At 38.2% G+C, this 26,987-nt stretch overlaps 1 pseudogene across 1 annotated transcript; it reads left to right on the forward strand.

Moving 5' to 3' along the window:
• The first annotated feature begins 277 nt into the window (after positions 1-277).
• Positions 278-24,578, forward strand: LOC308620122 (hypoxia-inducible factor 1-alpha inhibitor-like; annotated as a pseudogene). Its single transcript has 3 exons — positions 278-353; positions 22,344-23,380; positions 24,501-24,578. The product of its transcript is annotated as a hypoxia-inducible factor 1-alpha inhibitor-like (transcript).
• The last annotated feature ends 2,409 nt before the right edge of the window (positions 24,579-26,987 follow it).

A 26,987-nucleotide genomic window follows, 5' to 3' on the forward strand; every position in this document is an offset into this window, starting at 1 on the left:
CAACAACTGCCAGCTAACAAACAGAAGTCAGGAGGGGGTCATGGAACAGATTCACCTTCATAGCCTCCAGAAGGATACTTCCTTACCTATAACTTCATCTCAGGCTTCTAGGCTCCCAGAACTGTGAAGCGATGAATTTCTCTTTTTCCAAGGCACTCAGTGTGTGGTACATTGTTACAGTAACCCTAGGAAACTAATACATCTAGGGACAAAGACATAGATATTTCATTGCATCCAGGGGGTGGTATAGCTCTGGAGGTAGCCTGTAGTAGCACTAATGAAGATTATAGACATCACGAAGGCAGAAGATCAAGCACAGTTTTCAACAATGGCTAGTGAGAGAATTACTGCAGGTATTATTTGAAAAACTGTAGGTATTCTTCTTTTTAAAAAAGATACAGATTATTGTCATGGAAGTATTGGGGGCAGTCTACACTTTACAAGTGAGAATTGGATTTTCAGATTAGTGACCAGGCATGTGTATTTTATTTTATTTTATTTTATTTTTTAACATCTTTATTGGAGTATAATTGCTTTAAAATGCTGTGTTAGTTTCTGCTTTATAACAAACTGAATCAGTTATACATATACATATGTTCCCATATCTCTTCCCTCTTGTGTCTCCCTCCGTCCCACACTCCCTATCCCACCCCTCTAGGTGGTCACAAAGCACCGAGCTGATCTCCCTGTGCTATGCGGCTGCTTCCCACTAGTTGTCTGTTTTACGTTTGGTAGTGTATATATGTCCATGCCACTCTCTCACTTTGTCACAGCTTACCCTTCCCCCTCCTCATATCCTCAAGTCCATTCTCTAGTAGGTCTGTGTCTTTATTCCCATCTTGCCCCTAGGTTCTTCATGACCCCTTTTTTCCCCTTAGAATCCATATATATGTGTTAGCATACGGTATTTGTTTTTCTCTTTCTGACTTACTTCACTCTGTATGACAGACTCTAGGTCCATCCACCTCACTACAAATAACTCAATTTCATTTCTTTATATGGCTGAGTAATATTCCATTGTATATATGTGCCATATCTTCTTTATCCATTCATCTGTTGATGGACATTTAGGTTGCTTCCATGTCCTGGATATTGTAAATAGAGCTGCAATGAACATTTTGGTACATGACTCTTTTTGAATTATGGTTTTCTCAGGGTAAATGCCAGGTAGTGGTATTGCTGGGTCATATGGTAGTTCTATTTTTAGTTTTTTAATGAACCTCCATACTGTTCTCCATAGTGGCTGTATCAATTTACATTCCCACCAACAGTGCAAGAGGGTTCCCTTTTCTCCACACCCTCTCCAGCATTTATTGTTTGTAGATATTTTGATGATGGCCATTCTGACTGGTGTGAGGTGACAACTCACTGTAGTTTTGATTTGCATTTCTCTAATGATTAGTGATGTTGAGCATCCTTTCATGTGTTTGTTGGCAATCTGTATATCTTCTTAGTAGAAATGTCTATTTAGGTCTTCTGCCCATTTTTGGATTGCGTTTTTTGTTTTTTGATATTGAGCTGCATGAGCTGCTTGTAAATTTTGGAGATTAATCCTTTGTCAGTTGCTTCATTTGCAAATATTTTCTCCCATTCTGAGGGTTGTCTTTTGGTCTTGTTCACGGTTTCCTTTGCTGTGAAAAAGCTCTTAAGTTTCATTAGGTCCCATTTGTTTATTTTTGTTTTTATTTCCATTTCTCTAGCAGGTGGGTCAAAAAGGATCTTGCTGTGATGTATGTCATAGAGTGTTCTGCCTGTGTTTTCCCTCTAAGAGTTTGATAGTGTCTGGCCTTACGTTTAGGACTTTAATCCATTTTGAGTGTATTTTTGTGTATGGTGTTAGGGAGTGTTCTAATTTCATGCTTTTACATGTACCTGTCCAGTTTGCCCAGCACCACTTCTTGAAGAGGCTGTCTTTTCTCCACTGTATATTTTTGCCTCCTTTATCAAAAATAAGGTAACCATATGTGTGTGGGTTTATCTCTGGGCTTTCTATCCTGTTCCATTGATCTATATTTCTGTTTTTGAGCCAGTACCATATTGTCTTGATTACTGTAGCTTTGTAGTATAGTGTGAAGTCAGGGAGCCTGATTCCTCCAGCTCCGTTTTTCGTTCTCAAGATTGCTTTTGTTATTTGCAGACTTTTGTGTTTCTATACAAATTGTGAAATTTTTTGTTCTAGTTCTGTGAAAAATGCCAGTGGTAGTTTGATAGGGATTTCATTGTATCTGTAGATTGCTTTGGGTTGTAGAGTCATTTTCACAATGTTGATTCTTCCAATCCAAGAACATGGCATATCTCTCCATCTGTTTGTATCATCTTTAATTTCTTTCATCAGTGTCTTATAGCTTTCTGCATACAGGTCTTTTGTCTCCTTCAGTAGGTTTATTTCTAGATATTTTATTCTTTTTGTTGCAGTGGTAAATGAGACTGTTTTCTTAATTTCACTTTCAGATTTTTCATCATTAGTGTATAGGAATGCCAGAGATTTCTGTGCATTAATTGTGTATCCTGCTACTTTACCAAATTCATTGATTAGCTCTAGGAGTTTTCTGGTAGCATATTTAGGATTCTCTATGTATAGTATCATGTCATCTGCAAACCGTGACAGCTTTACTTCTTCTTTTCCAATTTGGATTACTTTTATTTCTTTTTCTTCTCTGATTGCTGTGGCTAAAAACTTCCAAAACTATTTTGAATAATAGGGGTGAGAGTGGGCAACCTTGTCTTGTCCCTGATCTTAGTGGAAATGGCTTCAGCTTTTCACCATTGAGGATGATGCTGGGTGTGGATTTGTCATATATGGCCTTTATTTTGTTGAAGAAAGTTCCCTCTCTGCCTACTTTCTGCAGGGTTTTTATCAAAATGGGTGTTGAATTTTGTCAAAAGCTTTGTCTGCATCGATTGAGATGATCATATGGTTTTTCTTCTTCAATTTGTTAATATGATGTATCACATAGATTGATTTGTGTATATTGAAGAATCCTTGCATTCCTGGGATAAACTCCACTTGATCATGGTGTATGATCCTTTTAATGTGCTGTTGGATTCTGTTTGCTAGTATTTTGTTGAGGATTTTTGCATCTATGTTCATCAGTGATATTGGCCTGTAGTTTTCTTTCTTTGTGACATCTTTGTCTGGTTTTGGTATCAGGGTGATGGTGGCCTTGTAGAATGAGTTTGGGAGTCTTCCTCCCTCTGCTATATTTTGGAAGAGTTTGAGAAGGATAGGTGTTAGCTCTTCTCTAAATGTTTGATAGAATTCACCTGTGAAGCCATCTGGTCCTGGGCTTTTGTTAGGTGTAAGATTTTTAATCACAGTTTCAATTTCAGTGCTTGTGATTGGTCTGTTCATATTTTCTATTTCTTCCTGGTTCAGTCTCAGAAGGTTTTGCATTTCCCAGAATTTGTCCATTTCTTCCAGCTTGTCCATTTTATTGGCATAGAGTTACTTGTAGTAATCTCTCATGATCCTTTGTATTTCTGCAGTGTCAGTTGTTACTTCTTTTTCATTTCTAATTCTATCGATTTGAGTCTTTTCCCTTTTTTTCTTGATGAGTCTGGCTAATGGTTTATCAATATTTTTTATCTTCTCAAAGAACCAGCTTTTAGTTTTATTGATCTTTGCTATCATTAACTTCATTTCTTTTTCATTGATTTCTGATCTTTATGATTTCTTTCCTTATGCTAACTTTGGGGGTTTTTTGTTCTTCTTTCTCTAATTGCTTTAGGTGTAAGGTTAGGTTGTTCATTTTAGATATTTCTTGTTTCTTAATGTAGGATTGTATTGCTATAAACTTCCCTCTTAGAACTGCTTTTCCTGCATCCCATAGGTTTTGGGTCATCGTGTTTTCATTGTGATTTGTTTCTAGGTATTTTTTTAATTTCCCCTTTGATTTCTTCAGTGATCTCTTCGTTATTAAGTAGTGTATTGTTTAGCCTCCATGTGTTTGTATTTTTTACCGATTTTTTCCTGTAATTCTTATCTAGTCTGATAGCGTTGTGGTCAGAAAAGATACTTGATACAATTTCAATTTTCTTATATTTACCAAGGCTTGATTTGTGACCCAAGATATGATCTATCCTGGAGAATGTTCCATGAGCACTTGAGAAGAAAGTGTATTCTGTTGTTTTTGGATGGAATGTCCTATAAATATCAATTAAGTCCATCTTGTTTAATGTGTTGTTTAAAGCTTGCGTTTCCTTATTTATTTTCATTTTGGATGATCTGTCCATTGGTGAAAGTGGGGTATTAAAGTTCCCTACTATGATTGTGTTACTGTCAATTTCCCCTTTTATGGCTGTTAGCATTTGCCTTATGTATTGAGGTGCTCCTATGTTGGGTGCAAAATATTTATAATTGTTATATCTTCTTCTTGGATAGATCCCTTGATCATCTTGTAATGTCCTTCTTTGTCTCTTGTAATAGTCTTTATTTTAAAGTCTATTTTGTCTGATATGAGAATTGCCACTCCAGCTTTCTTTTGATTTCCATTTGCATGGAATATCTTTCTGTGTCCCCTCACTTTCAGTCTGTATGTGTCCCTAGGTCTGAAGTGCGTCTCTTGTAGACAGCATATATATGGGCCTTGTTTTTGTATCCATTCAGCCAGTCTATGTCTTTTGGTTGGAGCATTTATTCCATTTACATTTACGGTAATTATCGATATGTATGTTCCTATTCCCATTTTCTTAATTGTTTTGGGTTTGTTATTGTAGGTGTTTTCCTTCTCTTGTGTTTCCTGCCTAGAGAAGTTCCTTTAGCATTTGTTTTAAAGCTGGTTTCTTGGTGCTGAATTCTCTTAGCTTTTGCTTGTCTGTAAAGCTTTTAATTTCTCCATCAAATCTGAATGAGATCCTTGCTGGGTAGAGTAATCTTGGTTGCAGGTTTTTCTCCTTCATCACTTTAAATATGTCCTGCCACTCCCTTCTGGCCTGCAGAGTTCCTGCTGAAAGATCAGCTGTTAATCATATGGGGATTCCCTTGTGTGTTATTTGTTGTTTTTCCCTTCCTGCTTTTAACATGTTTTTTTTGTATTTAATTACTGCTAGTTTGATTAATATGTGTCTTGGTGTGTTTCTCTTTGGATTTATCCTCTATGGGACTCTCTATGCTTCCTAGTCTTGATTAACTATTTCCTTTCCCATATTAGGGAAATTTTGAACTATAATCTCTTCAAATATTTTCTCAGTCCCTTTCTTTTCCTCTTCTACTTCTGGGTCCCCTGGTGCATTTAATGTTGTCCTAGACGTCTCTAAGACTGTCCTCAGTTCTTTTCATTCTTTATTTTTTTTTCTGCTTTGCAGTAGTTATTTCCACTATTTTATCTTCCAGGTCACTTATATGTTCTTCTGCCTCAGTTATTCTGCTATTGATCCCTTCTAGATAATTTTTAGTTTCCTTTATTGTGTTGTTCATCTTTGTTTGTTTGCTCTTTAGTTCTTCTAGGTCCTTGTTAAACGTTTCTTGTATTTAATCTGTTCTATTTCCAAGATTTTGGATCATCTGTACTATCATTATTCTGAATTCTTTTTCAGGTAGACTGCCTATTTCCTCTTCATTTGTTAGGTCTGGTGGATTTTTACTTTGCTCCGTCCTCTGCTGTGTGTTTTTCTGTCTTCTCATTTTGCTTAAGCTACTGTGTTTAGGGTCTGCTTTTCGCAGGCTGCACGTTCATAGTTCCCGTTGTTTTGGTTGTCTGTCCCCAGTGGCTAAGGTTGGTTCAGTGGCTGTGTAAGCTTCCTGGTGGAGGGGACTAGTGCCTGTTTTCTGGTGGATGAGGTTGTTTCTTGTGTTTCTGGTTTGCAGGTCCACATCTGGTGGTGTGTTTTGGGGTGTCTGTGGCCTTATTATGATTTTAGGCAGCCTCTCTGCTAATGGGTGGGGTTGTGTTCCTGCCTTGCTTGTTGTTTGGCATAAGGTGTCCAGCACTGTAGCTTGCTGCTCGTTGAGTGAAGCTGGGTCTTGGCATTGAGATGGAGTTTTCTTGGAGATTTTTGCTGTTTGATATTATGTGGAGCTGGGAGGTCTCTTGTGGACCAGTGTCCTGAAGTTGGCTCTCTCATCTTAGAGGCACAGCATTGATGCCTGGCTGGAGCACCAAGCGCCTTTCATCCACACAGCTCAGAAAAAAAGGGAGAAAAAATAGAAAGAAAGAAAGAAAAAAGAAAGAAAGAAAGAAAGAAGATAAAATAAATAAAGTAAAATAAAATAAAGTTATTAAAATAAAAAATAAAAAGTAATTATTAAGAAAAAAATTTATAAAAAGTAAAAAAAGCCCCCAAAAAACAGATGGACAGAACCCTAGGACAAATGGTAAAAGCAGAGCTATACAGGCAAAATCACACACAGAAGCATACACATACACCCTCACGAAAAGAGAAAAAGGGGGAAAAATATATCTTTGCTCCCGAAGTCCACCTCGTCAATTTGGGATGATTCGTTGTCTATTCAGGTATTTCACAGGTGCAGGGTACATCAAGTTTATTGTGGAGCTTTAATCCGCTGCTCCTGAGGCTGCTGGGAGAAATTTCCCTTTCTCTTCTTTGTTCCCACAGCTCCCGGGGTTCAGCTTTTGATTTGGACCCGCCTCTGCGTGTAGGTCGCCTGTAGGTCGCGTGTAGGTCGTCTTCGCTTAGACGGGGTTGAAGGAGCCGCTGATTCGGGGGCTCTGGCTCACTCAGGCCGGTGGGAGGGAGGAGTACGGAGTGCGGGGTGAGCCTGCGCGGCAGAGGCCGGCGTGACGTTGCATCAGCCTGAGGCGTGCCGTGCGTTCTCCTGGGTAAGTTGTCCCTGGATCACGGGACCCTGGCAGTGGCGGGCTGCACAGGCTCCCAAGAGGGGAGGTGTGGATGGTGACCTGCGCTCGCACACAGGCTCCTTGGTGGCGGCAGCAGTGGCCTTAGCGTCTCATGCCCGTCTCTGGGGTACGCGCTGATAGCCGCGGCTCGCGCCCGTCTCTGGAGCTCGTTTAGGCGGTGCTCTTGAATCCCCTCTCCTCGCGCACCAGGATACAAAGAGGGAAGAAAAAGTCTCTTGCCTCTTCGGCAGGTCCAGACTTTTTCCCGGACTCCCTCCCAGCTAGCCGTGGCGCACTAGCCCCTTCAGGCTGTGTTCTTGCAGCCAAACCCAGTCCTCTCCCTGCACTCCGACCGAAGCCCAAGCCTCAGCTCCCAGCCCCGCCCGCCCCGGCGGGTGAGCAGACGAGCCTCTTGGGCTGGTGAGTGCCGGTCGGCACCGATCCTCTGTGCGGGAATCTTTGTGCTTTTGCCCTCCGCACCCCTGTTGCTGTGCTCTCCTCTGCAGATCCGAAGCTTCCCCGCTCCGCCACCCGCAGTCTCTGCCCGCGAAGGGGCTTCTAGTGTGTGGAAACCTTTCCTCCTTCACGGCTCCCTCCCACTGGTGCAGGTCCCGTCCCTATCCTTTTGTCTCTGTTTATTCTTTTTTCTTTTGCCCTAACCAGGCACATGGGGATTTTCTTGCCTTTTGGGAGGTCTGAGGTCTTCCTCCAGCGTTCAGTAGGTCTTCTGTAGGAGTTGTTCCACGTGTAGATGTACTTCTGATGTATTTGTGGGGAGGAAGGTGATCTCCGCGTCTTACTCTTCCGCCATCTTTAAGCTTTCTCCAGGCATGTGTATTTTTTTAAAAAGCTGCAGGTAAGCCCCAGCGTGGGTGATGCCGGCTACCTCCAGGCTGCCTTCCCTTCTCAGTGTGCATTCTGCTAATGGTTAGATTGCAGTGGGAGTGAGCCAGGCCTCCTTGTGCATTTTCTGACGAGGCTCTGTCCAAGGGTGATAAACATATGTTTACTTTTACAATTGCAAACTTTTCTCATTTTTTTTTGTTTACCTATCTTTCTGTTTTCCCAAACTCACCTGTGGTACTTAGTCCTGATAAATGTTCTGAGGTTTACTACGCTTTCCTATTATTTTTATTTAAGGAAACAAGCCCTTTTCTTTTCTTTCCTTTCCTTTCCTTTTCTTCCCTGGGTCTTGCTTTTTTTTTTTTTTTTTACTCTACCTTGCTCTCAAATGTTGCTCCCCATGTCAGAACAGCTGAACTCAAACATTGCCAAGGAGACTAGTTAAACATAAGTCTTTCCAGGTTAACTCTTGATTTATTATCTGATGAAGTCTTTTGCCCTTTTGAATTTAAAGCAAATAAAACTCCCCAGAGAATCAGAGAGAAAGAATATAGTGTTAAATGACTGTTTTACAAGGATTCAAAAGGGAAAGATACTTTCAGAACTAATCTAATGTGCACAGCTTATGAAGAAATATAGAGATTTAAGTGTTTTGTGTTTTTTTCCATTTAAAAATATCAAAACAAAATGGGATCAAAGGGTTTGAATTTAGTGTACATGAAAGAGCTTGTAGAACTGCCCTCACATTTAGAGCAATCAGCTAGAGCACAACTTAAGTGGAAATGGATGTTTGAAAATATCTGTATGCTCACTTCAGAATGGTATGTTTGTGAGATTTGCTAAGTGCTTACATTAATACATCCTGAAGTACTTTCTAATCAAACATATTATTGCATTACTTTCCACACTGTTGTAAGTTGGAAAGTTTCCTCATATGTTAGTGGTTTTTAAAAATGACATATTAAATCCTCATTGAAGATCCATTTCATCATCTCCCATTATTCTAAAACGTTTTGTTAGTTTCCACCAAACTTGTGGCTGGCCATTGTTATGCCTCGACATACCAGGCTGTCATTTTGGGGACAGTGCATCTGTTGTCTGTACTTTGCAAATCAGGAAGTGTTATTTCCACAATTAGACCAGTGGCTATTGGTATATGTGTTGGAAGGGAGAATACCTGCAATGATGACAAATGGAAATACTTTCTCTGTGGAAGCTCAAATCATTTTTGTGAAGCCAAGTTCAAGACCCATCCGACATATGTCTACAGTGACTTGTGGCTGAAATTTTACACCTGTTTATGTTATACATGAATTGAACCTGGTATCATGTGAATTGTTGATGGTGAAACTTGAAACCATGTGAAAATTATCTGGTTTCAGGTTTGGTTTCCAAAGCAAGACTCAAGCAATAGTTACAGAATGTTCAACTGGACCTGGGTGAGTTTGTATAATTCTCCTGATTTAAACCCAGGGAAATGTTTGTCGTCCTACCTAGCTATGACATAAAACTATGAAGCAAAAAGAAAACATGATCATGAATGTCTAGGGAAATGTTTAACAGGGATCGGGGATAAACTAAAGGAGCTGGTGAACCCAAAGATGCTATAGAACACTGAGAGTGCAGCCATTACAGTCCCATACACTTTGAAACTTTCTGTTATTCCTTCAAGTGTCATCTTCTTTGTGAAACTTTCTTTGACCCCACAAATTAGCATTAGATAATTCTGTTCTCTGTGCTTCCAAAATATTTTATTTCCATCTATTATAAAAGTAGATACTTTTGGGGGGCAACTTTGTTTACTTCTTGTTCCCCCCACTCCTACACTGTGGACTTCAGAAAGGCATAAACTTTTATTTGTATTCGTGTTTCAAAAACCTAGTATAGTGCCTACCATGTAATAGTCAAGCAATACTTGCTGCATGAATAAATGACAAAATTGGTTGACTGTGTGTCATCATTTTTATTTAGCTGTTTGAGACATGAGTGTAAACAGAATGTCAAACCATAAAAAGAGTGCAGAAATTCCTAAGAAATTGGCTTAGTGTTGTAAATAAGCTCCAGAACTTGGTAAATGTGGAGAAGACTTGAGGAGACCAAAGAATGAATTAAAATGAGTTGTTCTTAAAATCAAACTTTAGAAAACAGAGGCTAAGTCTATGAAGACCAAATGTAATCCAAAAGGAAACTTAGATATGAAATGATGGGCTTTGATAAAGAGGATCATGACCAGTTATTGGTTATCTCCACTAGGATAAAGAAAGAATAAATAGAGTAAGGATTAAGCAAGATATAAAAAAGCTATTACATCTTACAATAGGTTACTATGGGGCATCAGAATATTTTCCTGCTTCAAACTGCATCTAATAATTGTCCATACTGCCATCAAAGGAATGATTCCAAATTCCAGGACTGAAGATACCTTTTCGCAGCTGAAAACCCCTCATTGAACATTTTTTACTTCCAGTATTATTTTCTAAACTTGCCTGAAAATAATAATTCCCCCAGGACACCGATAAACAACAGAGATTCCTGCTCATCCTCTGAATGAGAATCTTGGGAGGTGGGTGTTGGGAATCTGTTTTTTAATAAAACATTTGGTTATTCTTATCCTTAAGCAAGTCTGGATTTATCTCCAGGATAAAGTGCCCTTTCCTTAGAAAAGCGCTCTAGGTCCACTCTCTTGTACATGGCCTCATTTGCCATGTACCCCCATAATGATCCAGTAATAGTAACATACTGTTTCTCTTCGCTATTTCTTTCCAAATGCTATTATCTCTACTTAAATTCTAGTCACAATTTAAACTGACCTCAAATGACACTTTCTCGAAAACCTTTTTTCACCCTCCCAGAAAAAATACTACACTTTATCACATCACATTCTCTTTATTTGTTCTTCATTTATATTTTTCTATATCAGGAGCTTCTTAAGATTAAGAAATATGTCTAATTTATTTATATTATTGTCCAAGACCCAGCATAGTGCCTGGACATAACAGAGTATGTATATTTCTCATCTTCCAGTGTGTACCAGATAGCTCTTCACCATACATAGTTTGCCCTTTGTCAAGAACCATCCCACATGAAGCCCCCTCCATGATGACTTTCTGCATGGCTTTAGACTTCCAGTGATAGCTCTTCTTTACAGTCATCCATAATTACCACATCCTGTTTGCTTCTCTTTTTCTTTCTTTCTTTTTCTTTTTTTTTTTAATGTATGTCTGTCTGACTAGAGTGCAAGTAGCTTCTGAGAAGGGAAAACATACTGTTTTATTTTCATGTACCCCTGAGTTTGTGGTATTTCATAAACAGCCTGAAACTGTATATAATTTTTAAAAGGATGTGCCCCTTGGACTTCCGTGGTGGGGCAGTGGTTAAGAATCCACCTGCCAACGCAGGGGACATGGGTTCGAGCCTTGGTCCAGGAAGATCCCACATGCCGCGGAGCAACTAAGTCCATGCGCCACAACTACTGAGCCCGTGTGCCACAACTACTGAAGCCCATGTGCCTAGAGCCTGTGCTCTGCAACTAGAGAAGCCACCACAATGAGAAGCCCGCACACTGCAACGAAGAGCAGCCCCCACTCGCCGCAACTAGAGAAAGCCAACGTGCAGCAACAATGACCTTTTTTTTGTATAAAAGGAATTTCCTTTTCATACTTTCATCCTAAATACAGATTAATTAGGAAAATCCCTGGACTCTCAACACCAGCATCTTCTTGTTCATCATTGAGAAACATTTGTTGAATTCATTTCATATGCAAGGCACTGCGCTTAGTGCTAACAACTGTAAATACATGAGCTGATACATGCAGACCACTGGACAATTAATACTAAAATAAATCAGCTGGTCCAGCCAGCATTAGGAAACTGCATCACTGAAATACTGTTTCAGTAATACTTAATGGACTGAGGGCCTTAAAGTGAATTATATATACCCTTTGAACTGGTAACTCTACTGCTAAAAATTGGTCTTATATAATTCTAAATCTAGAAAACTCTTTATGTTCTAAGTAGCATTATTTAAAATGGTAAAAGAATGGAGACAACCTAAATCTCCAGCAATAGATCAATTGGTATTTAAATTTTGATTCATTACTTGTGGATGAACAATTGATCCTTAATCTTTTTTCTACCCCAACACACTTGAGGGAATGCAACATCTTTTTCTATAGGATTGGCTCACCAATACAGAGATTCACAGCTGAAGTAGCAAGAAAAAAGAAATAAAACTAAAAATCTTTTACGAAGGACAGAAGGTATACATTGAAATGCACCTCATAAAGTTCTGCTACTCACCTTCTTCCTGGGATAAGGACTATTCTTATTTTGTAGAAAATTCATGGTTCCTGACATTAGAAAATACTCATCTCTTGATTGTGACTATCCACTATTCCTCCTGGCTGTGCTCTTAAAAACAGGAGCTTCCCTTTCTTTGGGAAATTGCTCTTCCTCAACTTCTTATAGTTTTAAGGGGGAGAGGGGTCTACCCAACATAGCGACTGATCCAGGTCCAACAGAGTCCTTCCCTGGGAGCCAAGAAAGCTCATTCCTCTGGGATTCTAAGTGGGAGGATGTCAAAGTACTCTCCCTCTTCTTGCCACATTATGTGAATATTTCCTATTTGTAGTAATTGAGAAAAATACCGGATCAACCCCTGTTCTAAGTTACATGAATGAGCCTTTTTCTTCTAACAGTTTTTTCTCTTAATCTTATTCAGTTTGGATTTTTGTCACCAGCAAGTAAAAGATTCCTGAGTGTAACAAGTTAATATGGATCCTACCAATACAAACACACTTAAAACAAATTAAAATACACCAAAATTCCAAAATTTTATTCATAGGAAAAATACTGTATGAAACAGTTCCAAAGTAATGATTATTGCTTTATTAGAGATCAATTTTCCTCTCAATCTTCCTACATTTCTGTATTCTCTCCCAGATTTTCTGTAATAGGTATATGCTTCATTTTAAACTGTAAACAGCAGCACTCACAATACACGTAGTCTGGCACCGTGGCAACCTCCCAGAAGAGGAAGGGGACAAGAGAGGGAGAGATGTAGGCAGTTAGGTATAGACTGCTTACTGAAAAGTATATTGTTTCCTTTTCACTTCCACCAATTGCTCCTTGAGAAAATATGCTAAGTGCCACTGAAATGTTTAAGTTACATGCTGTCAGACATCTATAGCTGTCATGAAGGTTAGTAGTGGAAAATGTTACATCGACATTTGTTCCTGAGGAGCGCATAGGTGTGTTATTGGGAGAGAATGTCAGATTAATAGAGGGAAAGGTTAAAAAAGAAGGCTTTCATTTTAATAAATAGCAAAGAGTAAATATCTTGGTAAATCTTAACAGACTCACGCAATATTTTGACACCACTGTTATGAAACTGCCAAAAGAGGTACTTACTGGGCCAGGGCAAAGATGGACCATCGCAGCAAGCCATCTACAGTCTAATCCCAGTAACCTATTGTTAGATAATGTTTGACTACTACTTCAGGAGGAGTGAAATGGCTGTGATGATCTGTATATCCTCTTAGCTTTATCAGCAACTGACAGAGCCTTGAATATGGCAGACACCTTAGGTTATATTTCTTTATCTGAAAGGAGTCCCAGGTTCTGGAGTCCTGTGGTGTATAATAGTCATCCTCTGTAAAGCAAGTGAATATAACAGAGCCTCCACAATAGACTGTAATAGGGTTAAAACTGGTGTTGGTTTCTGAGTAGGCAATTTGCTAGCAAAGCACAGGGCACTTAAAACTGAGCTGAGATTATAGTATCATTGGATTCAGTCTCATTGTCAAGAGATGGATGGAGTAGGGCTCTCCAGGAAAATGTAATAATTAAAGGGATTATTAAAAAATTTAATCAGATTATGTATCGTCTTTGGAAATTTGGAGAGTAAATTTAGGCAGTCACATTTAACCCAAGAATTGAGTTCTGAAAACTGACTTCCCAAAGTAGACAGGATTGAGAGATGACATGGCAAGTTGAAGGAAACATATTTTCTGGCCCCTCCCAGACCTGTGTTTCCAAGACATGCTCTTATGACAGATTATAATGTTAATTTGGTGATTGCAGACATTTGCCAAAATACTTCATTATTTGGCCCTGTGATAAGGAGATTAATTTAGCATAGACTTTCATCAGACCTTTATCATTCTTCACCTGGAGTTCTTCCCTAGTTGACTGTCTGACCTCTCAGCCTCCACCTCTTAACCCTTCCAGTTCACCTTCCCCACCACTATCAGCATGATCTTCAAAAAAAAAATCTTATGAGAACTTACTTCTATCCAAAACAAAAGAAAACAAGAACAGAGGAACCAATTCTCTCTTTTAGTTTTCTGTTGCCTAGAAAATTGTCTTCTTCTTTATCTTGATATTATATCTCACCTCAACCTACCTGTTTGTACCACCTCTTGCTGCTCTTTACATGGCTCCCATCTTCTTCAGCTACCTTAAATTTCCAAATGTTCCTTAATATGTCACAATTTTTCATATCTCTGAGATTTTATTTGCATATGTTTTTCCTCTGATTAGAGTGCTTTTGCCTCCTTCTTCATCTGGGGAAGGTAGTGAATCATGAGGCAGAGAGAAACATGGAAGAGTGTAGTGGAGAGCTGTTAAATATTGGTGGAGAATTTGCACTTTATCCTAAGGTTAGAGACTCAGATGATCTTGAATCAGAACACTTGGGTTGATAGCTGTCTGAGATTTCTTTCTCTTTTCAGGGATCTGGGATCTCTGGAAAGAAAAAGACTCCATAACAGACCCTGACAACACAGTGTTATAATTCCCGATAAAAAAAAAAAATCTCCACTTTACAAATGAGGAGACTGAGAACTACACAGTTGTGCCTAGAATCTTGTGACTAGTAAATCCGTTATACCATGCTGCATCTAGACTATCTCAAGTATCCCATCTCAACTGCTTCTTGACACTTTGCTTGTACAGGTGCTTTAACATCTGTCAAGTGGTATTGTAACTTACAAGCTTCCAATTTTTTCTTCCTCTTTAAGTTGAAGTCTACAAGAGTATGTCATTCAAGTTTATTGCCACAGTGCCTGGCACATTATAGGCAAGTCAAAAAAAATTGTGGCATGACTCATAAGTAGAAGAAAACTTGGTCTGAAAACACTGTTTTAGTCATTGCATCCACAAAATATATTGTGTTCTACCCAAATTGGTACTTACAATGGCCCTATTTACTATTTTTATTTATAATCTAGATGACAGAATGGTGACCAGCAATACTGTTATAGCCAATAATATTTTGCCTGACTCCAAAAGAAAAGGATTTATATTTAAAATATCTTAGGAGTTTGAGAAATGTGAAGATGTGATTCAATACTGTTTATAATTACTATGTAAGGAAAAGAAAAATAATCTCTGAATGTATATTACACAGGACAAGCTTTAAGAAGATCCCAGAAAAACAATTTGTAGGTCATTTTGGATCATAAGCAAAATATGAATTCATAACATTCATACTTTATTGGTTTTTTTTTTCATTTTTTTAACTGATTTTTTTTTCTTCTATATTTTGGCTGTGCCACGCATGCGGGATCTTAGTTCCCCAACCAGGTATCGAATCCATGCTCCCTGCAATGCAAGCGGGGTATCTTAACCACTGGATCTCCAGGGAAATCCCCATGCTCTATTGTTAAGTAAAACACATGTGAATTGGTAATGAAGTATAAAGTTATCTGGATTATTTATGGTTCTTAGATGACTGAACCTCTATCTATACTCTATGACTTAAACAACATATAAAGACTTGTGGGCTTCCCTGGTGGTGCAGTGGTTGAGAGTCCGCCTGCCGATGCAGGGGACACGGGTTCGTGCCCTGGTCTGGGAGGATCCAACAGGCCACGGAGCAGCTGGGCTCGTGAGCCATGGCTGCTGAGCCTGCACGTCCGGGGCCTGTGCTCCGCAACAGGAGAGGCCACAATAGTGAGAGGCCCGTGTACCACAAAAAAAAACAAAAACAAACAAACTTGAAAAACACCCATTGATAAAGGAAAAAGGTGGGTAAGCAGTGATAAAAATTGACATCTAATATGGATTAGGCATGTTGTTATAAATGATTTATGCATTGTCACATTTGATCCTCACAGCAACCTTTTGAGAAAGTTGAGTAAACTGGGTCTCAAATAAGTTGCTCATCCAATTAGTCAATGGAAGAACCAAGACTCTCATCCAGAACTGAGTCCAATTCCTATAACCTTTACCCAGTACCACACTGCCTTCAGAAGAAGTTTGATTTCTGTGGCCTAGAGAAAATAATATTGCAAGGGCCTATGAATATTATAAGGAGTATATATTTATACATAATATGAGAGTCCTGGCTTCCATCAAAGCCTGGACATGAGACCACCTGGTTATAAGTTTCAGTTAGGTCATTTGAAGAGGACACTAGAATATATTGCCTTGGTAAGTGGTGGAGTCTTCCTGGGAGATGAGATAAAGAAAGTTTTAGGGCTTCCCTGGTGGCGCAGTGGTTGAGAGTCCGCCTGCTGATGCAGGAGACACGGGTTCGTGCCCCGGTCCGGGAAGATCCCACATGCCGCGGAGCGGCTGGGCCCGTGGAGCCATGGCCGCTGATCCTGCATGTCCGGAGCCTGTGCTCCACAACGGGAGAGGCCACAACAGTGAGAGGCCCACGTACTGCAAAGAAAAAAAAAAGAAGATAAAGAAAGTTTTAAAGGCCTACAGCTTTCTCTCTGGAGGTGAAGTAGTCATAATGATGAAAGTCTCATTTCAGCCCTAACTTTTGATTTTAGTTAAACAGGGTACTAAATGCCAATCGAGAATCTTTAGAGACTCCAGGGAAGGCAGCAATTAGTACTGCTCTGTTGTATAGAGTAGCAGGACTTCTGTTGGAACAGCTGTTTGTTGATCCAGCTGACATTCTCTTTCATCCACCCATCCATTGTTCTCCTTAAACAATAGTGAGATACAAATGTGAGTTTTACTCACTCTAATGAAAAGGGTAGAGTTTCTTTCCCTATAAATATTTTCAAAAGCCTTGATGATTCATGAGATTTGCACAAATACATTTAGAGCTGAAAGTAAGTGTATAAGGCATTTGGAGAATACTCTGCCCCTGGCATAACAGGGAGAGGAGGGCTCCTACATTAAAAATAACTCTGCTTATATTTGTAAGGCAAACATGCTCTTCATTACTGTCCTCCCTACCCAACTCCACCCTGGAAAAAATAAACATTATCCAAAACAAAACCTGACAGAAAAGATGACAGCTTCTTGGGTGGGCATGAATGCAATCTTGCCTGAAGCCATGGGTATACACAAGATGACCTTTAAAATTTTCCTTTCAACCCCATTATTCACTGGGTTTATCTAAACATTGTTTATGAAGGAAGATAAAATATGGATGAGTTTTCAAATGAAGAAAGCAACAAAGACTTACTGACTCTGTCTTGTTGCAAAAGGGAAATTGGATTTGTACCTTCATCTCCTGCATTTCTCATTTATTTCATTTGGGCATGCGGGGGATGTTAGCAAGTATCAAATTCGCCTGTGAAACTCAGCTTGTACAATAAAAACATGATGGCTTCATCTCTTTTGCTCTGCAGAATCTACATTTTCATTTCAAGTTAGTAGTCATTCTTGATACTTCTCCCTTAGAGAAGATTCCAAACTTTAAAAAAATCTCCCTCTGGGCATCTTTCTTTTAGAAACGCTTCTGAAAAGAGGGGCTCAAAGTACATGTGAGATTTGACTCAAGCACCTGTGGTTTTCCCAAACATTTTCCAAGGTATCCTATCACAAAACCTATTTTTTTTTTTTATTCCTTGCCTTTCATCTAGACACTGAAACCCACTCATTTAGGGCTGTTTCTTACAATTCAGGATGCAGCTTGAATGTCACCTCTTCAAAGATCTTCCTGACCACCCCAACCTAAAGTAGCCACTCAGTCACTAACTGTCACACCCCATTGTTCCAAATCTCTACCTTGAATTTGTTACCATCTTATTTATTTAATGCTCACGCCTCTCAGTTGGAATGTGTTCCATAATGAGCAGAGGTTAAGTTAGCTTTACTCACCTCTCTACACCCAGCAGTTACAAGAGCTTACAAAGAGTATGTACCCAATTAATATTTGTTGGATGAATGAATGTATGGTGCCCTCAACAGGAAATACACTGCAAATGTCCATGAATAATTTCATACTATACAAATAACATATGTGTGGAGAAATATAGATACATATTAATTACTTGGCATCAAGTTTGTGTTGATTGATAACTGTAAGAAAGTTTGAAAAAGCACAAAATTGGGGTGGATTTTCCCAAGATAGAACATATTAAGGTAAAATGTAAGGGTTTATTCTGGCATTGCCTCTTTATATCAGCAGAACTGCTTTCCTTACAGAAAAACCCAGTAAGAATAAGTTCTTGGCATCCTTGCTGGCTTCAAAGGTTGGATGATCTCTTTTGTCTCCTTTTGAGATCCCTATCCCGTTTCTCCATCTAGTTGACATCTCCTTGAACCCAGCTTTTTTTTTTTTTGGCCACACTGTGCTGCATGCAGGATCTTAGTTCCCTGAACAGGGATCAAACCCTCACCCCTTGCAGTGGAAGCGTGGAGTCTTAACCACTGGACTGCTGGGGAAGTCCCAGATTTCTTGATCTTAAACACTATTCTTGGGTCGGACACCATTTCTTTGAACACATCTTAGTTCCATTTTTCAGTTAAAAGTTGTTCATACCCTTTGAAGTGTGTCTGCTCTTAGCCAATTTGGGTAACGGACTAAGTAGACCTGCTTTGGCTGCCTGAGCCCTATCTTAGCCTCCCTCTGCCAGGAACCAGAGACTGAGAGCCCTGGGTTTTTCTTAAGTCCTTACAGTTCTCAAGTCTTTTAAATTATTCCTCTTCTTAGATGATCACTCCTTCCATTTTCATCCTCACTCCCACATCTGTCTCTGCTCATTCCATTTGACTAGCTTGCCATGTTCTACCAATCGTCAGGTTTTAAATTGTCCCCAATCTGCAGGACGAAGAACAGTTTGGAAATCAAGTTATAGCTTTAATATCTTTCTTAATTGGAGCCTATACAAACTGTATTTACTCTGTTTATATTCACAATGTATTTTAAAATTTATTGGCATCAACATTAAGTATGCTTGGAAGACTTCCCTGAAGATAAAGTAGAAATTTTGTATTTCTCAAACTGGGCTTCAAATTGAACATTTCAATAATGGTAATGATTTTTACATTCCTGAAAAAGCTACTTGATTTTTTCTAAAATTTATGACTGGTGACACCCTTAGCATCAACATTTAATGGAACAGAGTTACAGCCAAGTATATCTTTAGTTGCACAACCAGGATTGGTGAGGGGAAAAGTAAAATAACTTGATCATGGCATTTGAAGTCTTCCATTAGTTGACTGAAAGCTCTATTAAATTACATTTTTAAAAACTTGAATTTATGTAAGTATAGAAATATAATTACATAACAATCCTTTGTTCATTTTAGAAAATTTAGAAAGTACAGTTAAGGGAAACACATAAACACACACACTCCCATCTTCACTTTCAAGCAAGGTTTCAGTATTCTGCTAAGATTCTTCCTCAGCCACCCAAACAATTGGGCTTGTCACAAATATATCACACTTTCCCTGTCTTTGCTCAGATTGTTCCTGCAACATGAAAAACCGCTTTAAATCCCTTCTCTTTTTGAAATCATAATTACTATTCAGAGTCTAACTCAAATGCTACCTTCTTTATCAAAATCGCTCATGTCATTTCAGAAGAACCAAATTCTTCCTTCCTCCCCTCTAAACAATCAACTTAGCTCATCCCTCAGACTTTTGAATTTCCTGTGAATTGGTAGTTGGACCTTGTGGTTTGAGAAGATTTAGGTTAGATTTATTTTATTTTTTGATGGGGCTATTTGGATCAGGAGGCCCATGTTGTCATTTTCTTTCTCTTTTTATAATTTAGCTGTAATTGATTCTCAATGCCTAGATCCATTAATAATAAGGGGATGTCAAATGATGATATTCTAATTCAGTTTTTCTTCTGTATTATTAGTTGGAATACTTTTATTAAGGAAAACTTTCCTCTTATCATTTGGTTACTGCATGATAAAGTTTGACAGGAAAAGCAGAATAGATGCCTAAGTTTTACTTCCCTCTTTACTTGACAGTTGTCAAATAATTTGATTCACTAGCATCCTCTGAAGAAGACTTTCAATTTTAAAAGATCATTCAGTGTTAAAATTCTATCTAGATGATCTTGTACTATCAGATAAAATGAGAGATGGTATCTAAAAAGAGACTCCTAACAGCAAACCATTGTACTTTCCATAAACAAATGTTCTATCAGTTTTTTATTCTTCTTTTTCAGAGAACAATGATTTTAAATCTTTTACATGTCTCTACTTATTGCACCTTGGAAATACCACCCAGTCTCATTATTTTAAATACAATTTATGTGTCAATAATTCCCAAATTCCTGGATTTGGATCCTGTCTGGATCTTCTCCCCAAATTCCTGTTTCATGTACCCAAATATTTACTTGGCTCTTGGCATCTCTACTTAGGTGTCTAACAGTTATCTCCTACTCAACATTTCCCAAACTCAACTCCTGATATTCCCCTATCCCTAAATCTTCTATGCTCAGTTTTTTCCATTTACTAGTGGCAACTCCTTTCCTTCAGTTGATCAGGCAAAAAATTCAGAGTCATGTATAAGTACCCTCTATCTTTTATATCCCCTGTGGCCATTGATTAAAAATATATCCAGAATATAAATATTTCTCACTTTCTTCACCACTGCCATCTTGGTTCAATCACCATCATCTCTTATTTGAATTATTATAATAGACTCCAAAGTATTCTACCTAGTTGTGTTCTTAACTCCTACAGTCTAATGCAAGATGTTGAATCATGTCACACTTACACTAAAAGCTCTGTATTACCTTCTCATCTCACTCAGGGTAAAATCCAAAGTCCTTGTAGTGGTTAATAATCTCATCTCCTACTATTACAACCACATTAAACTCCTTATTTTTCCTTTAGCAGACAAATCACCACCTTCTCGGGGCCTTTACATTTTTTATTCCTTCTGCCAGGAAGGCCCTTCTTCAGATTTTATATGTGTTTTACTTTTACCTCCTTCATTCAAGTGTTAACTTTTTAGTGTCTCCTTCGCTTGTAATATCACCTTCAGTTGTCATCTTCTAAAAAATATTTATTTACTTATATTGTTCATATTCTGTTTCCCTCATTAGATCATAAGATCCAAGAGAGAAGGAGATTTTGTTTTGTTCACTATTTTACCCCTTTCTCTTAGAAGAGTGTCTGCCAGTGGTTACTCAATAGTTGTTTGTACATTTAACACATTAATTCTGAGCTTGTTACTTCTTATGATCTTTAATTTCTTATTTTCTATTTTTCAGTTTTAGAATGTTCATTTGACCAGTTTTTATAAATTATAATCCTCTTTTAAAATTCTCTCTTTTCTTCTACTTTGTCCAATTTTTTTGTAACTTTCTTAAGCATATTGATAATAGTAGCTTAAAAGTCCCTGTTGAATAACTCTAATATCTGAATCATCTGTAGATCTATTTCTATTGCCTATTTTCTTTTTTGTTTTTTTTACTTTCAATCATTTGATTCTGTGGGTTTTGGTTTTGGTTTTGCATGTCATAACTTTTGGCTTGATGGATGAAACATTTTAGGGACTCTTTTGATGGGCATTTCTCTAAAGCATGTTAAGTTTTTTCATCTGGTACACAGATGGCTGGCAGATTACTACAGTCCTGGTCAGACTTAGTTTTAGGCTTTGTCAAGTTAGGCCTATTTAAATTTTGTCCTTACATGTAGTACATAGTCCTCACTTCTAGAATACGGCACTTAATCCTAGGATGGCACCCTTCTGAGGTGAAAACTGAGAAATACTAAAATTTTTGCAGATGTTTCTTTACTTCCATAGGGATTAAACTTTAATTTTTGTTTTCTTGGTGTGGCTGCTGAGATTCATTCTTAAGCCTCCCATTTGCTGTTTTATTCTGGGTTATTTGGACTCTCACTCTATAAATAATATAATAGAATTTACATATTATTTATATAGATTTATAATATATATTATTTTTATATATTTATGTAGTTTAGGAGTCAGTCAGCAGTTGGGAAAGGGGGATTTGAATATAGATTTTTGGGTTTCTTCTTTGAACTTCCTCACTCTCCAGGCTTTTCCTCTTCAAATGCTAATTCTTTGGGCAGCCCTGAACTCCATCTTCTATTTTTCAGTTATCTTCTGTTCTTTTACTTTGTTTCTGGTCTTTGCTTATGCTAATGAAATACTGTTTTCATTTCAATAACCAGCATAGTAAATTTTATATGTGGTAGGGTATTTACTCTCATCTCTTTTTCAAAAAGTTTCTTAGAAATTACTACATATTTATTTTTTCCATATGTATTTAAAAATAATCTCTCCAGTTTCTTTTTAAATTTTTGAATTCTTCATGCAATCACAGTAAATTAAGCTTACCAATTGCTGTTTTATTTTAGGTTACTTGGATCCTCACCCTAAATATAATATATAACATAACATAACATAACATAACATAAATGTAGTTTAAGAGTCTGTCAGCTGTTGGGAAAGGGGGATTTGAATATCAACTTTTGGGTTTTGCAAGCTAAAATTTAATGTTAATATGCATTATGTATTAAGAATGGTTACTGAGGGCGGTGACTGCGGTGGAGGCTGAGGCCTCGGGCTCTGGAGAACCCTGAGAAGAGGCCGAAGCCCTCGGCCCCGCCTGGGATGAGTCCCGACTACTCAGTTATACCTTCCTGACGCAGCCCATTCAGCATCTCAGTCAGAGCAACCCCGGGGCAGAGGAGCTTATTGAGAATGAGGAGCCTGTGGTGCTGACAGACACAAATCTTGTGTATCCTGTCCTAAAATGGGGCCTTGAATAACTGCAAGAAAATATTGACAACAGAGACTTCTCTGTGTATAGTGCCAGCACCCACAAGTTCTTGCACTATTATGAGAAGAAGACTGCTAATTTCCAGAACTTTAAGCTGAGGTCCAATAGGGAAGAAATGAAATTTCATGAGTTTGTTGAGCAACTGCAGAATATACAGCAGTGAGGAGGTGAAGAGAGGTTGTATCTGCAGCAAACACTCAATGACACTGTGAGCAGGAAGATTGTCATGGACTTCTTGGGTTTTAACTGGAACTGGATTAATAGGCAACAGGGAAAGTGTGGCTGGGGGCAGCTGACCTCTAACCTGCTGCTTATTGTCATGGAAGGAAATGTGACACCTGCTCACTATGATGAGGAACAGAACTTCTTTGCTCAGATAAAAGGCTACAGGCGATGCATTTTGTTCCCTCCGGATCAGTTTGAGTGCCTCTACCCATATCCTGTTCATCATCCACATGACAGACAGAGCCAGGTGGACTTTGACAATCCTGACTACAAGAGGTTCCCCAATTTCCAGAACGTGGTTGGTTACGAAACAGTGGTTGGCCCTGGTGATGTTCTTTACATCTCAATGTACTGGTATCATCACACAGAGTCATTACTAAATGGGGGCATTACCATCACTGTGTACTTCTGGTATAAGGGGGCCCCCATCCCTGAGAGAACTGAATATCCTCTCAAAGCCCATCAGAAAGTAGCCATAATGAGAAACATTGAGAAGATGCTTGGAGAGGCCTTGGGAAACCCACAAGAGACTGTTCCCGGGACTCTCTTGGTGGCGCAGTGGTTGAGAGTCCACCTGCCAATGCACGGGGGACACGGGTTCGAACCCTGGTCCAGGAGGATCCCACATGCCACGATGCAGCTGGGCCTGTGCACCACAGCTGCTGAGCCTGAGCTCTGGAGCCCACAGGCCACAGTTGCTGGGCCCACGTGCCACAACTACTGAAGCCCAAGTGCCCAAGAGCCTACATGCTTCAACTACTGAGCCCACGTGCCACAACTACTGAGCACACGTGCTGCAATTACTGAAGCCTGGACACATGGAGCCCGTGGTCTGCAGCAGGGAAGGTCACCGCAGTGAGAGGCCCGCACACCGTGGTGAGGAGTGGCCCCCACTCGCTGCAATTAGAGGGGGCCTGCACACAGCAACGAAGACCCAATGCAGCCTAGATAAATAAATAAATAAACAAATAAACAAACAAAGAATGGCTACTGAATTTTATGATTTATTTTAATATAATCACATGTTAATTTTCTCCTTTAATATGTAAATTCAAGAGATTTTGACTTATCAAAACAATTCATACATCCAAAATTTATAAAATTATGTTACTTTAATGAAGAAAATATGTTTTTTAATATGCTTTTTCAAATGGGCTCATACTGTGTTTAATATTTTTATAATCTATAATACTTTTCCACTTAACAGTTTAATATAGGTATATTTCTTGTTTATAAATACAGTCCTACATTACCATAAGGTGACTACATAGTGTAGTATTACACGTATAGATACCATAATGTGTCATGTTGGAAATTTAAGTTATGTGAGTTTCTAACTATTAAACACTTTTTTAAAGACATTATTCAAGGACGTTTTGAATAATTTTGCAACCTGAAATTTACAAAGTATTTTACTGATTTAGAGAGAAAAGATTATCACAGTCACACAAATATTTAATTTCTTTCTTTTCTTTCTCAATCATAGCATATGAAATTTTATTGTCAATATTTCAAAACTTTGCAAATTTCCTACACATCCCTAATTCATGATAGTCCATTTAAGAATTAGTAGGTATGCATGGCTACTTTTTTCCTCAAAAATTTTTATAATTATACATGTTAGTTCGGCTTGAAATGATAGAATTTCCATGTATTCTTGTTCTTAACAGAAGAAGAGAATTGAGGGGCAGTCAGAGAGGAAGAATAAGAAGGGCTGTGGAAAACACCCTTTGTGTAAAGTAAAGTAAAATGGGGTGAGGTCACCATCAAAGAATCTTTCCTCCTTAGGAGAGTTCATCCTCTCAGAAACTGTTTGTACCTCAGGTTATCATGTCTATCTTTCACTTGTCCAAATCTTTTTATATAAGGTCATTTCTAGAATACCTTAAGTTAGGTAGTTAAATAGTATGGAACTTTCTGGAAGAAATATGTTTAACTTCTGAGATAAACTGAAGATAACAATTAGTCAGTGAGCACCAGGATTGTAAAAACAGACTATGTCACTAAAATCATATGCTTTTGAAAAATATTTTCAGTCTTTCTCTACACTGTGGAAAGTGTATAGCCTTTGAAATCAGAGAGACTTAGATTCATTGTCACAGATCTGCAGTTACAACACTTAAACTCCTTGAGGTTCAGTTGCTGGAATTATAATGCGAAGGTAATAATACTTACCTTGCAAAAGGAATGTGGAAACTAGAAAAAAAATATGAAAAGTTCTTTGCATAGTATGGGGCACTCTGTAGGTACTCTGTAAATGGTAATCAATTACTGTGATAGCATTTTTGCTGGTAATAATAATAATAAGATATTTTTAATATGTATAGTTTACAGACTAGAAAATGTTCAGACTTTTTCTTTTAACTTTTTAAGTATTTATATTACCCATCTAGCTACTATTTGCTTATACTCATTAGTATTCGTCCTGGAGACTGTCTTGGCATAGTAGATAATTGATGACAGTGCTTCCTGTTCTACTTTTTGTCTGGGAGCAAGATTAATTTATATGCTGATTAATTTGGGGGGCTGCTCACCTTACTCCTCTGCCTTTGTCATAGATCTCATTTGTTTGTAATCAATTTTTCTTAAACTTTATATACCCAAGGAGATGGCACATGAATACATTACTTACTTGCTTCATACTTTCATTCATAAGACAAAAAGCTAATGGATAGAATGTTAAAAAAAAAAAAGATAAATTATGACTTCCTTTGGGATCAAAACAGTTTCTTTCAAACTTGGAAAGATTAGTTTTGTGAAAATTCTTATCACTGATATCATGTGTATATAAATGAAAATATGGATGCAATGTATATTCATGGGTCATTAAATAAGTATGTATGAAACTAGGAGGAAGCATAGCATAAAAAGTATTTTCCCCTGAATAAATTGTATATATAAATTTAAGGTAAAGAGAGGTCCTCTCGGAATGAATGTATATTTTTTTCTAGCTCAGACCTACTACTTAGCTTGCCTAAGTTCTGGGAGGCATTCCTATCATGATACCTTTCAACCCTGAAATCTATAATTGTAACACAGTTGAAATTATTTTTTAAAGAGTAATCTTATTACATGAGTTAACATACAGTTGCCCTTGAGTGGTAGGGCAAGGATGTGGTATTACAATAACTGATATCTTGAGAGGCTAACATATTTCATAGTGGGAATGTCTGTAGCTCAATACTGACCATGATTCTGAGCTTTTAAAATGACATTAGAACATCACAATTTTTCCTAAGTCATCCAGTAGTCTGGTGAATAATTATCAACCTTTCTCAGAATTAGTGTATTTCTCCCTATTTTTGTCACTAAAGTTTTATTACTAGATGCAATGACAAAAGACCATTCAGGGAAGTGGAAGAGTTACTAGATGGTAATTAAGAAGAAAGAATAAGAGTAAGGAAAGTAAGAAGGAAGAGAGGGAGGGAGAAAGACAAAGATGAAGGAAGGAAGGAAGGAAGGAAAGAAGGAAGGGAGGGAGGAAGGAAGGAAAAAAGTAAAAAATAGAAAGAGGTAAAAAAAAGAATAAGGAAGGAAAAATATCAACAACCATCCTTTACTATGTCTCAGTCTAAAGGTTAACACCTGACATTGGATCCTCACAGCATTCTGAGGTAGGAATTTCCACCATTTTATAGATGCATACCTGTGTGGTGCCCATAGAAGGAATGTTTGATTCCAAGGGGTCACAGATACACTGAGCATGAAGTTATGCCAAAGCCTTCACACCTTGTTTCTTCACTGGTTTGTGTTTTGGGCTCTATTTCCTGTTTTTGCTGGTTAACCATCATGAGCACACTCTGTGGTCTAATTTTAGCCACAAGGGTTTAATGTTACTGTTAACTACAGACAGCTAGGCAATTAGGTAATTTTGTTTCTCTAGTGGCAGCCTGTCAGGGTAGTGCTGATAAAGCCACTTTAGCTGGAGGTCACTCACTCACCAAGGGCTCCAATCATTTATCTTGTTGTGTACAAGCTACTTTAACTGAAAACACAAAAGCAAAGAAACAGAGTACCATTGTGTGTGAGACTCTGGCTCAGGACCTAGACTGACTGGGTTTGAATCTCAATTCTGCTACTTCTACTAGATGGGATATCCTTTGGGAAATGGCTTAACCTTTCTATACCTCAGGTTTTCTCTTCTCTAAAATGAGGAT

This window comes from Mesoplodon bidens (genome assembly GCF_964165515.1).
Source record: "Mesoplodon bidens genome assembly, chromosome: 7".
Taxonomy (NCBI): Eukaryota; Metazoa; Chordata; class Mammalia; order Artiodactyla; family Ziphiidae; genus Mesoplodon; species Mesoplodon bidens.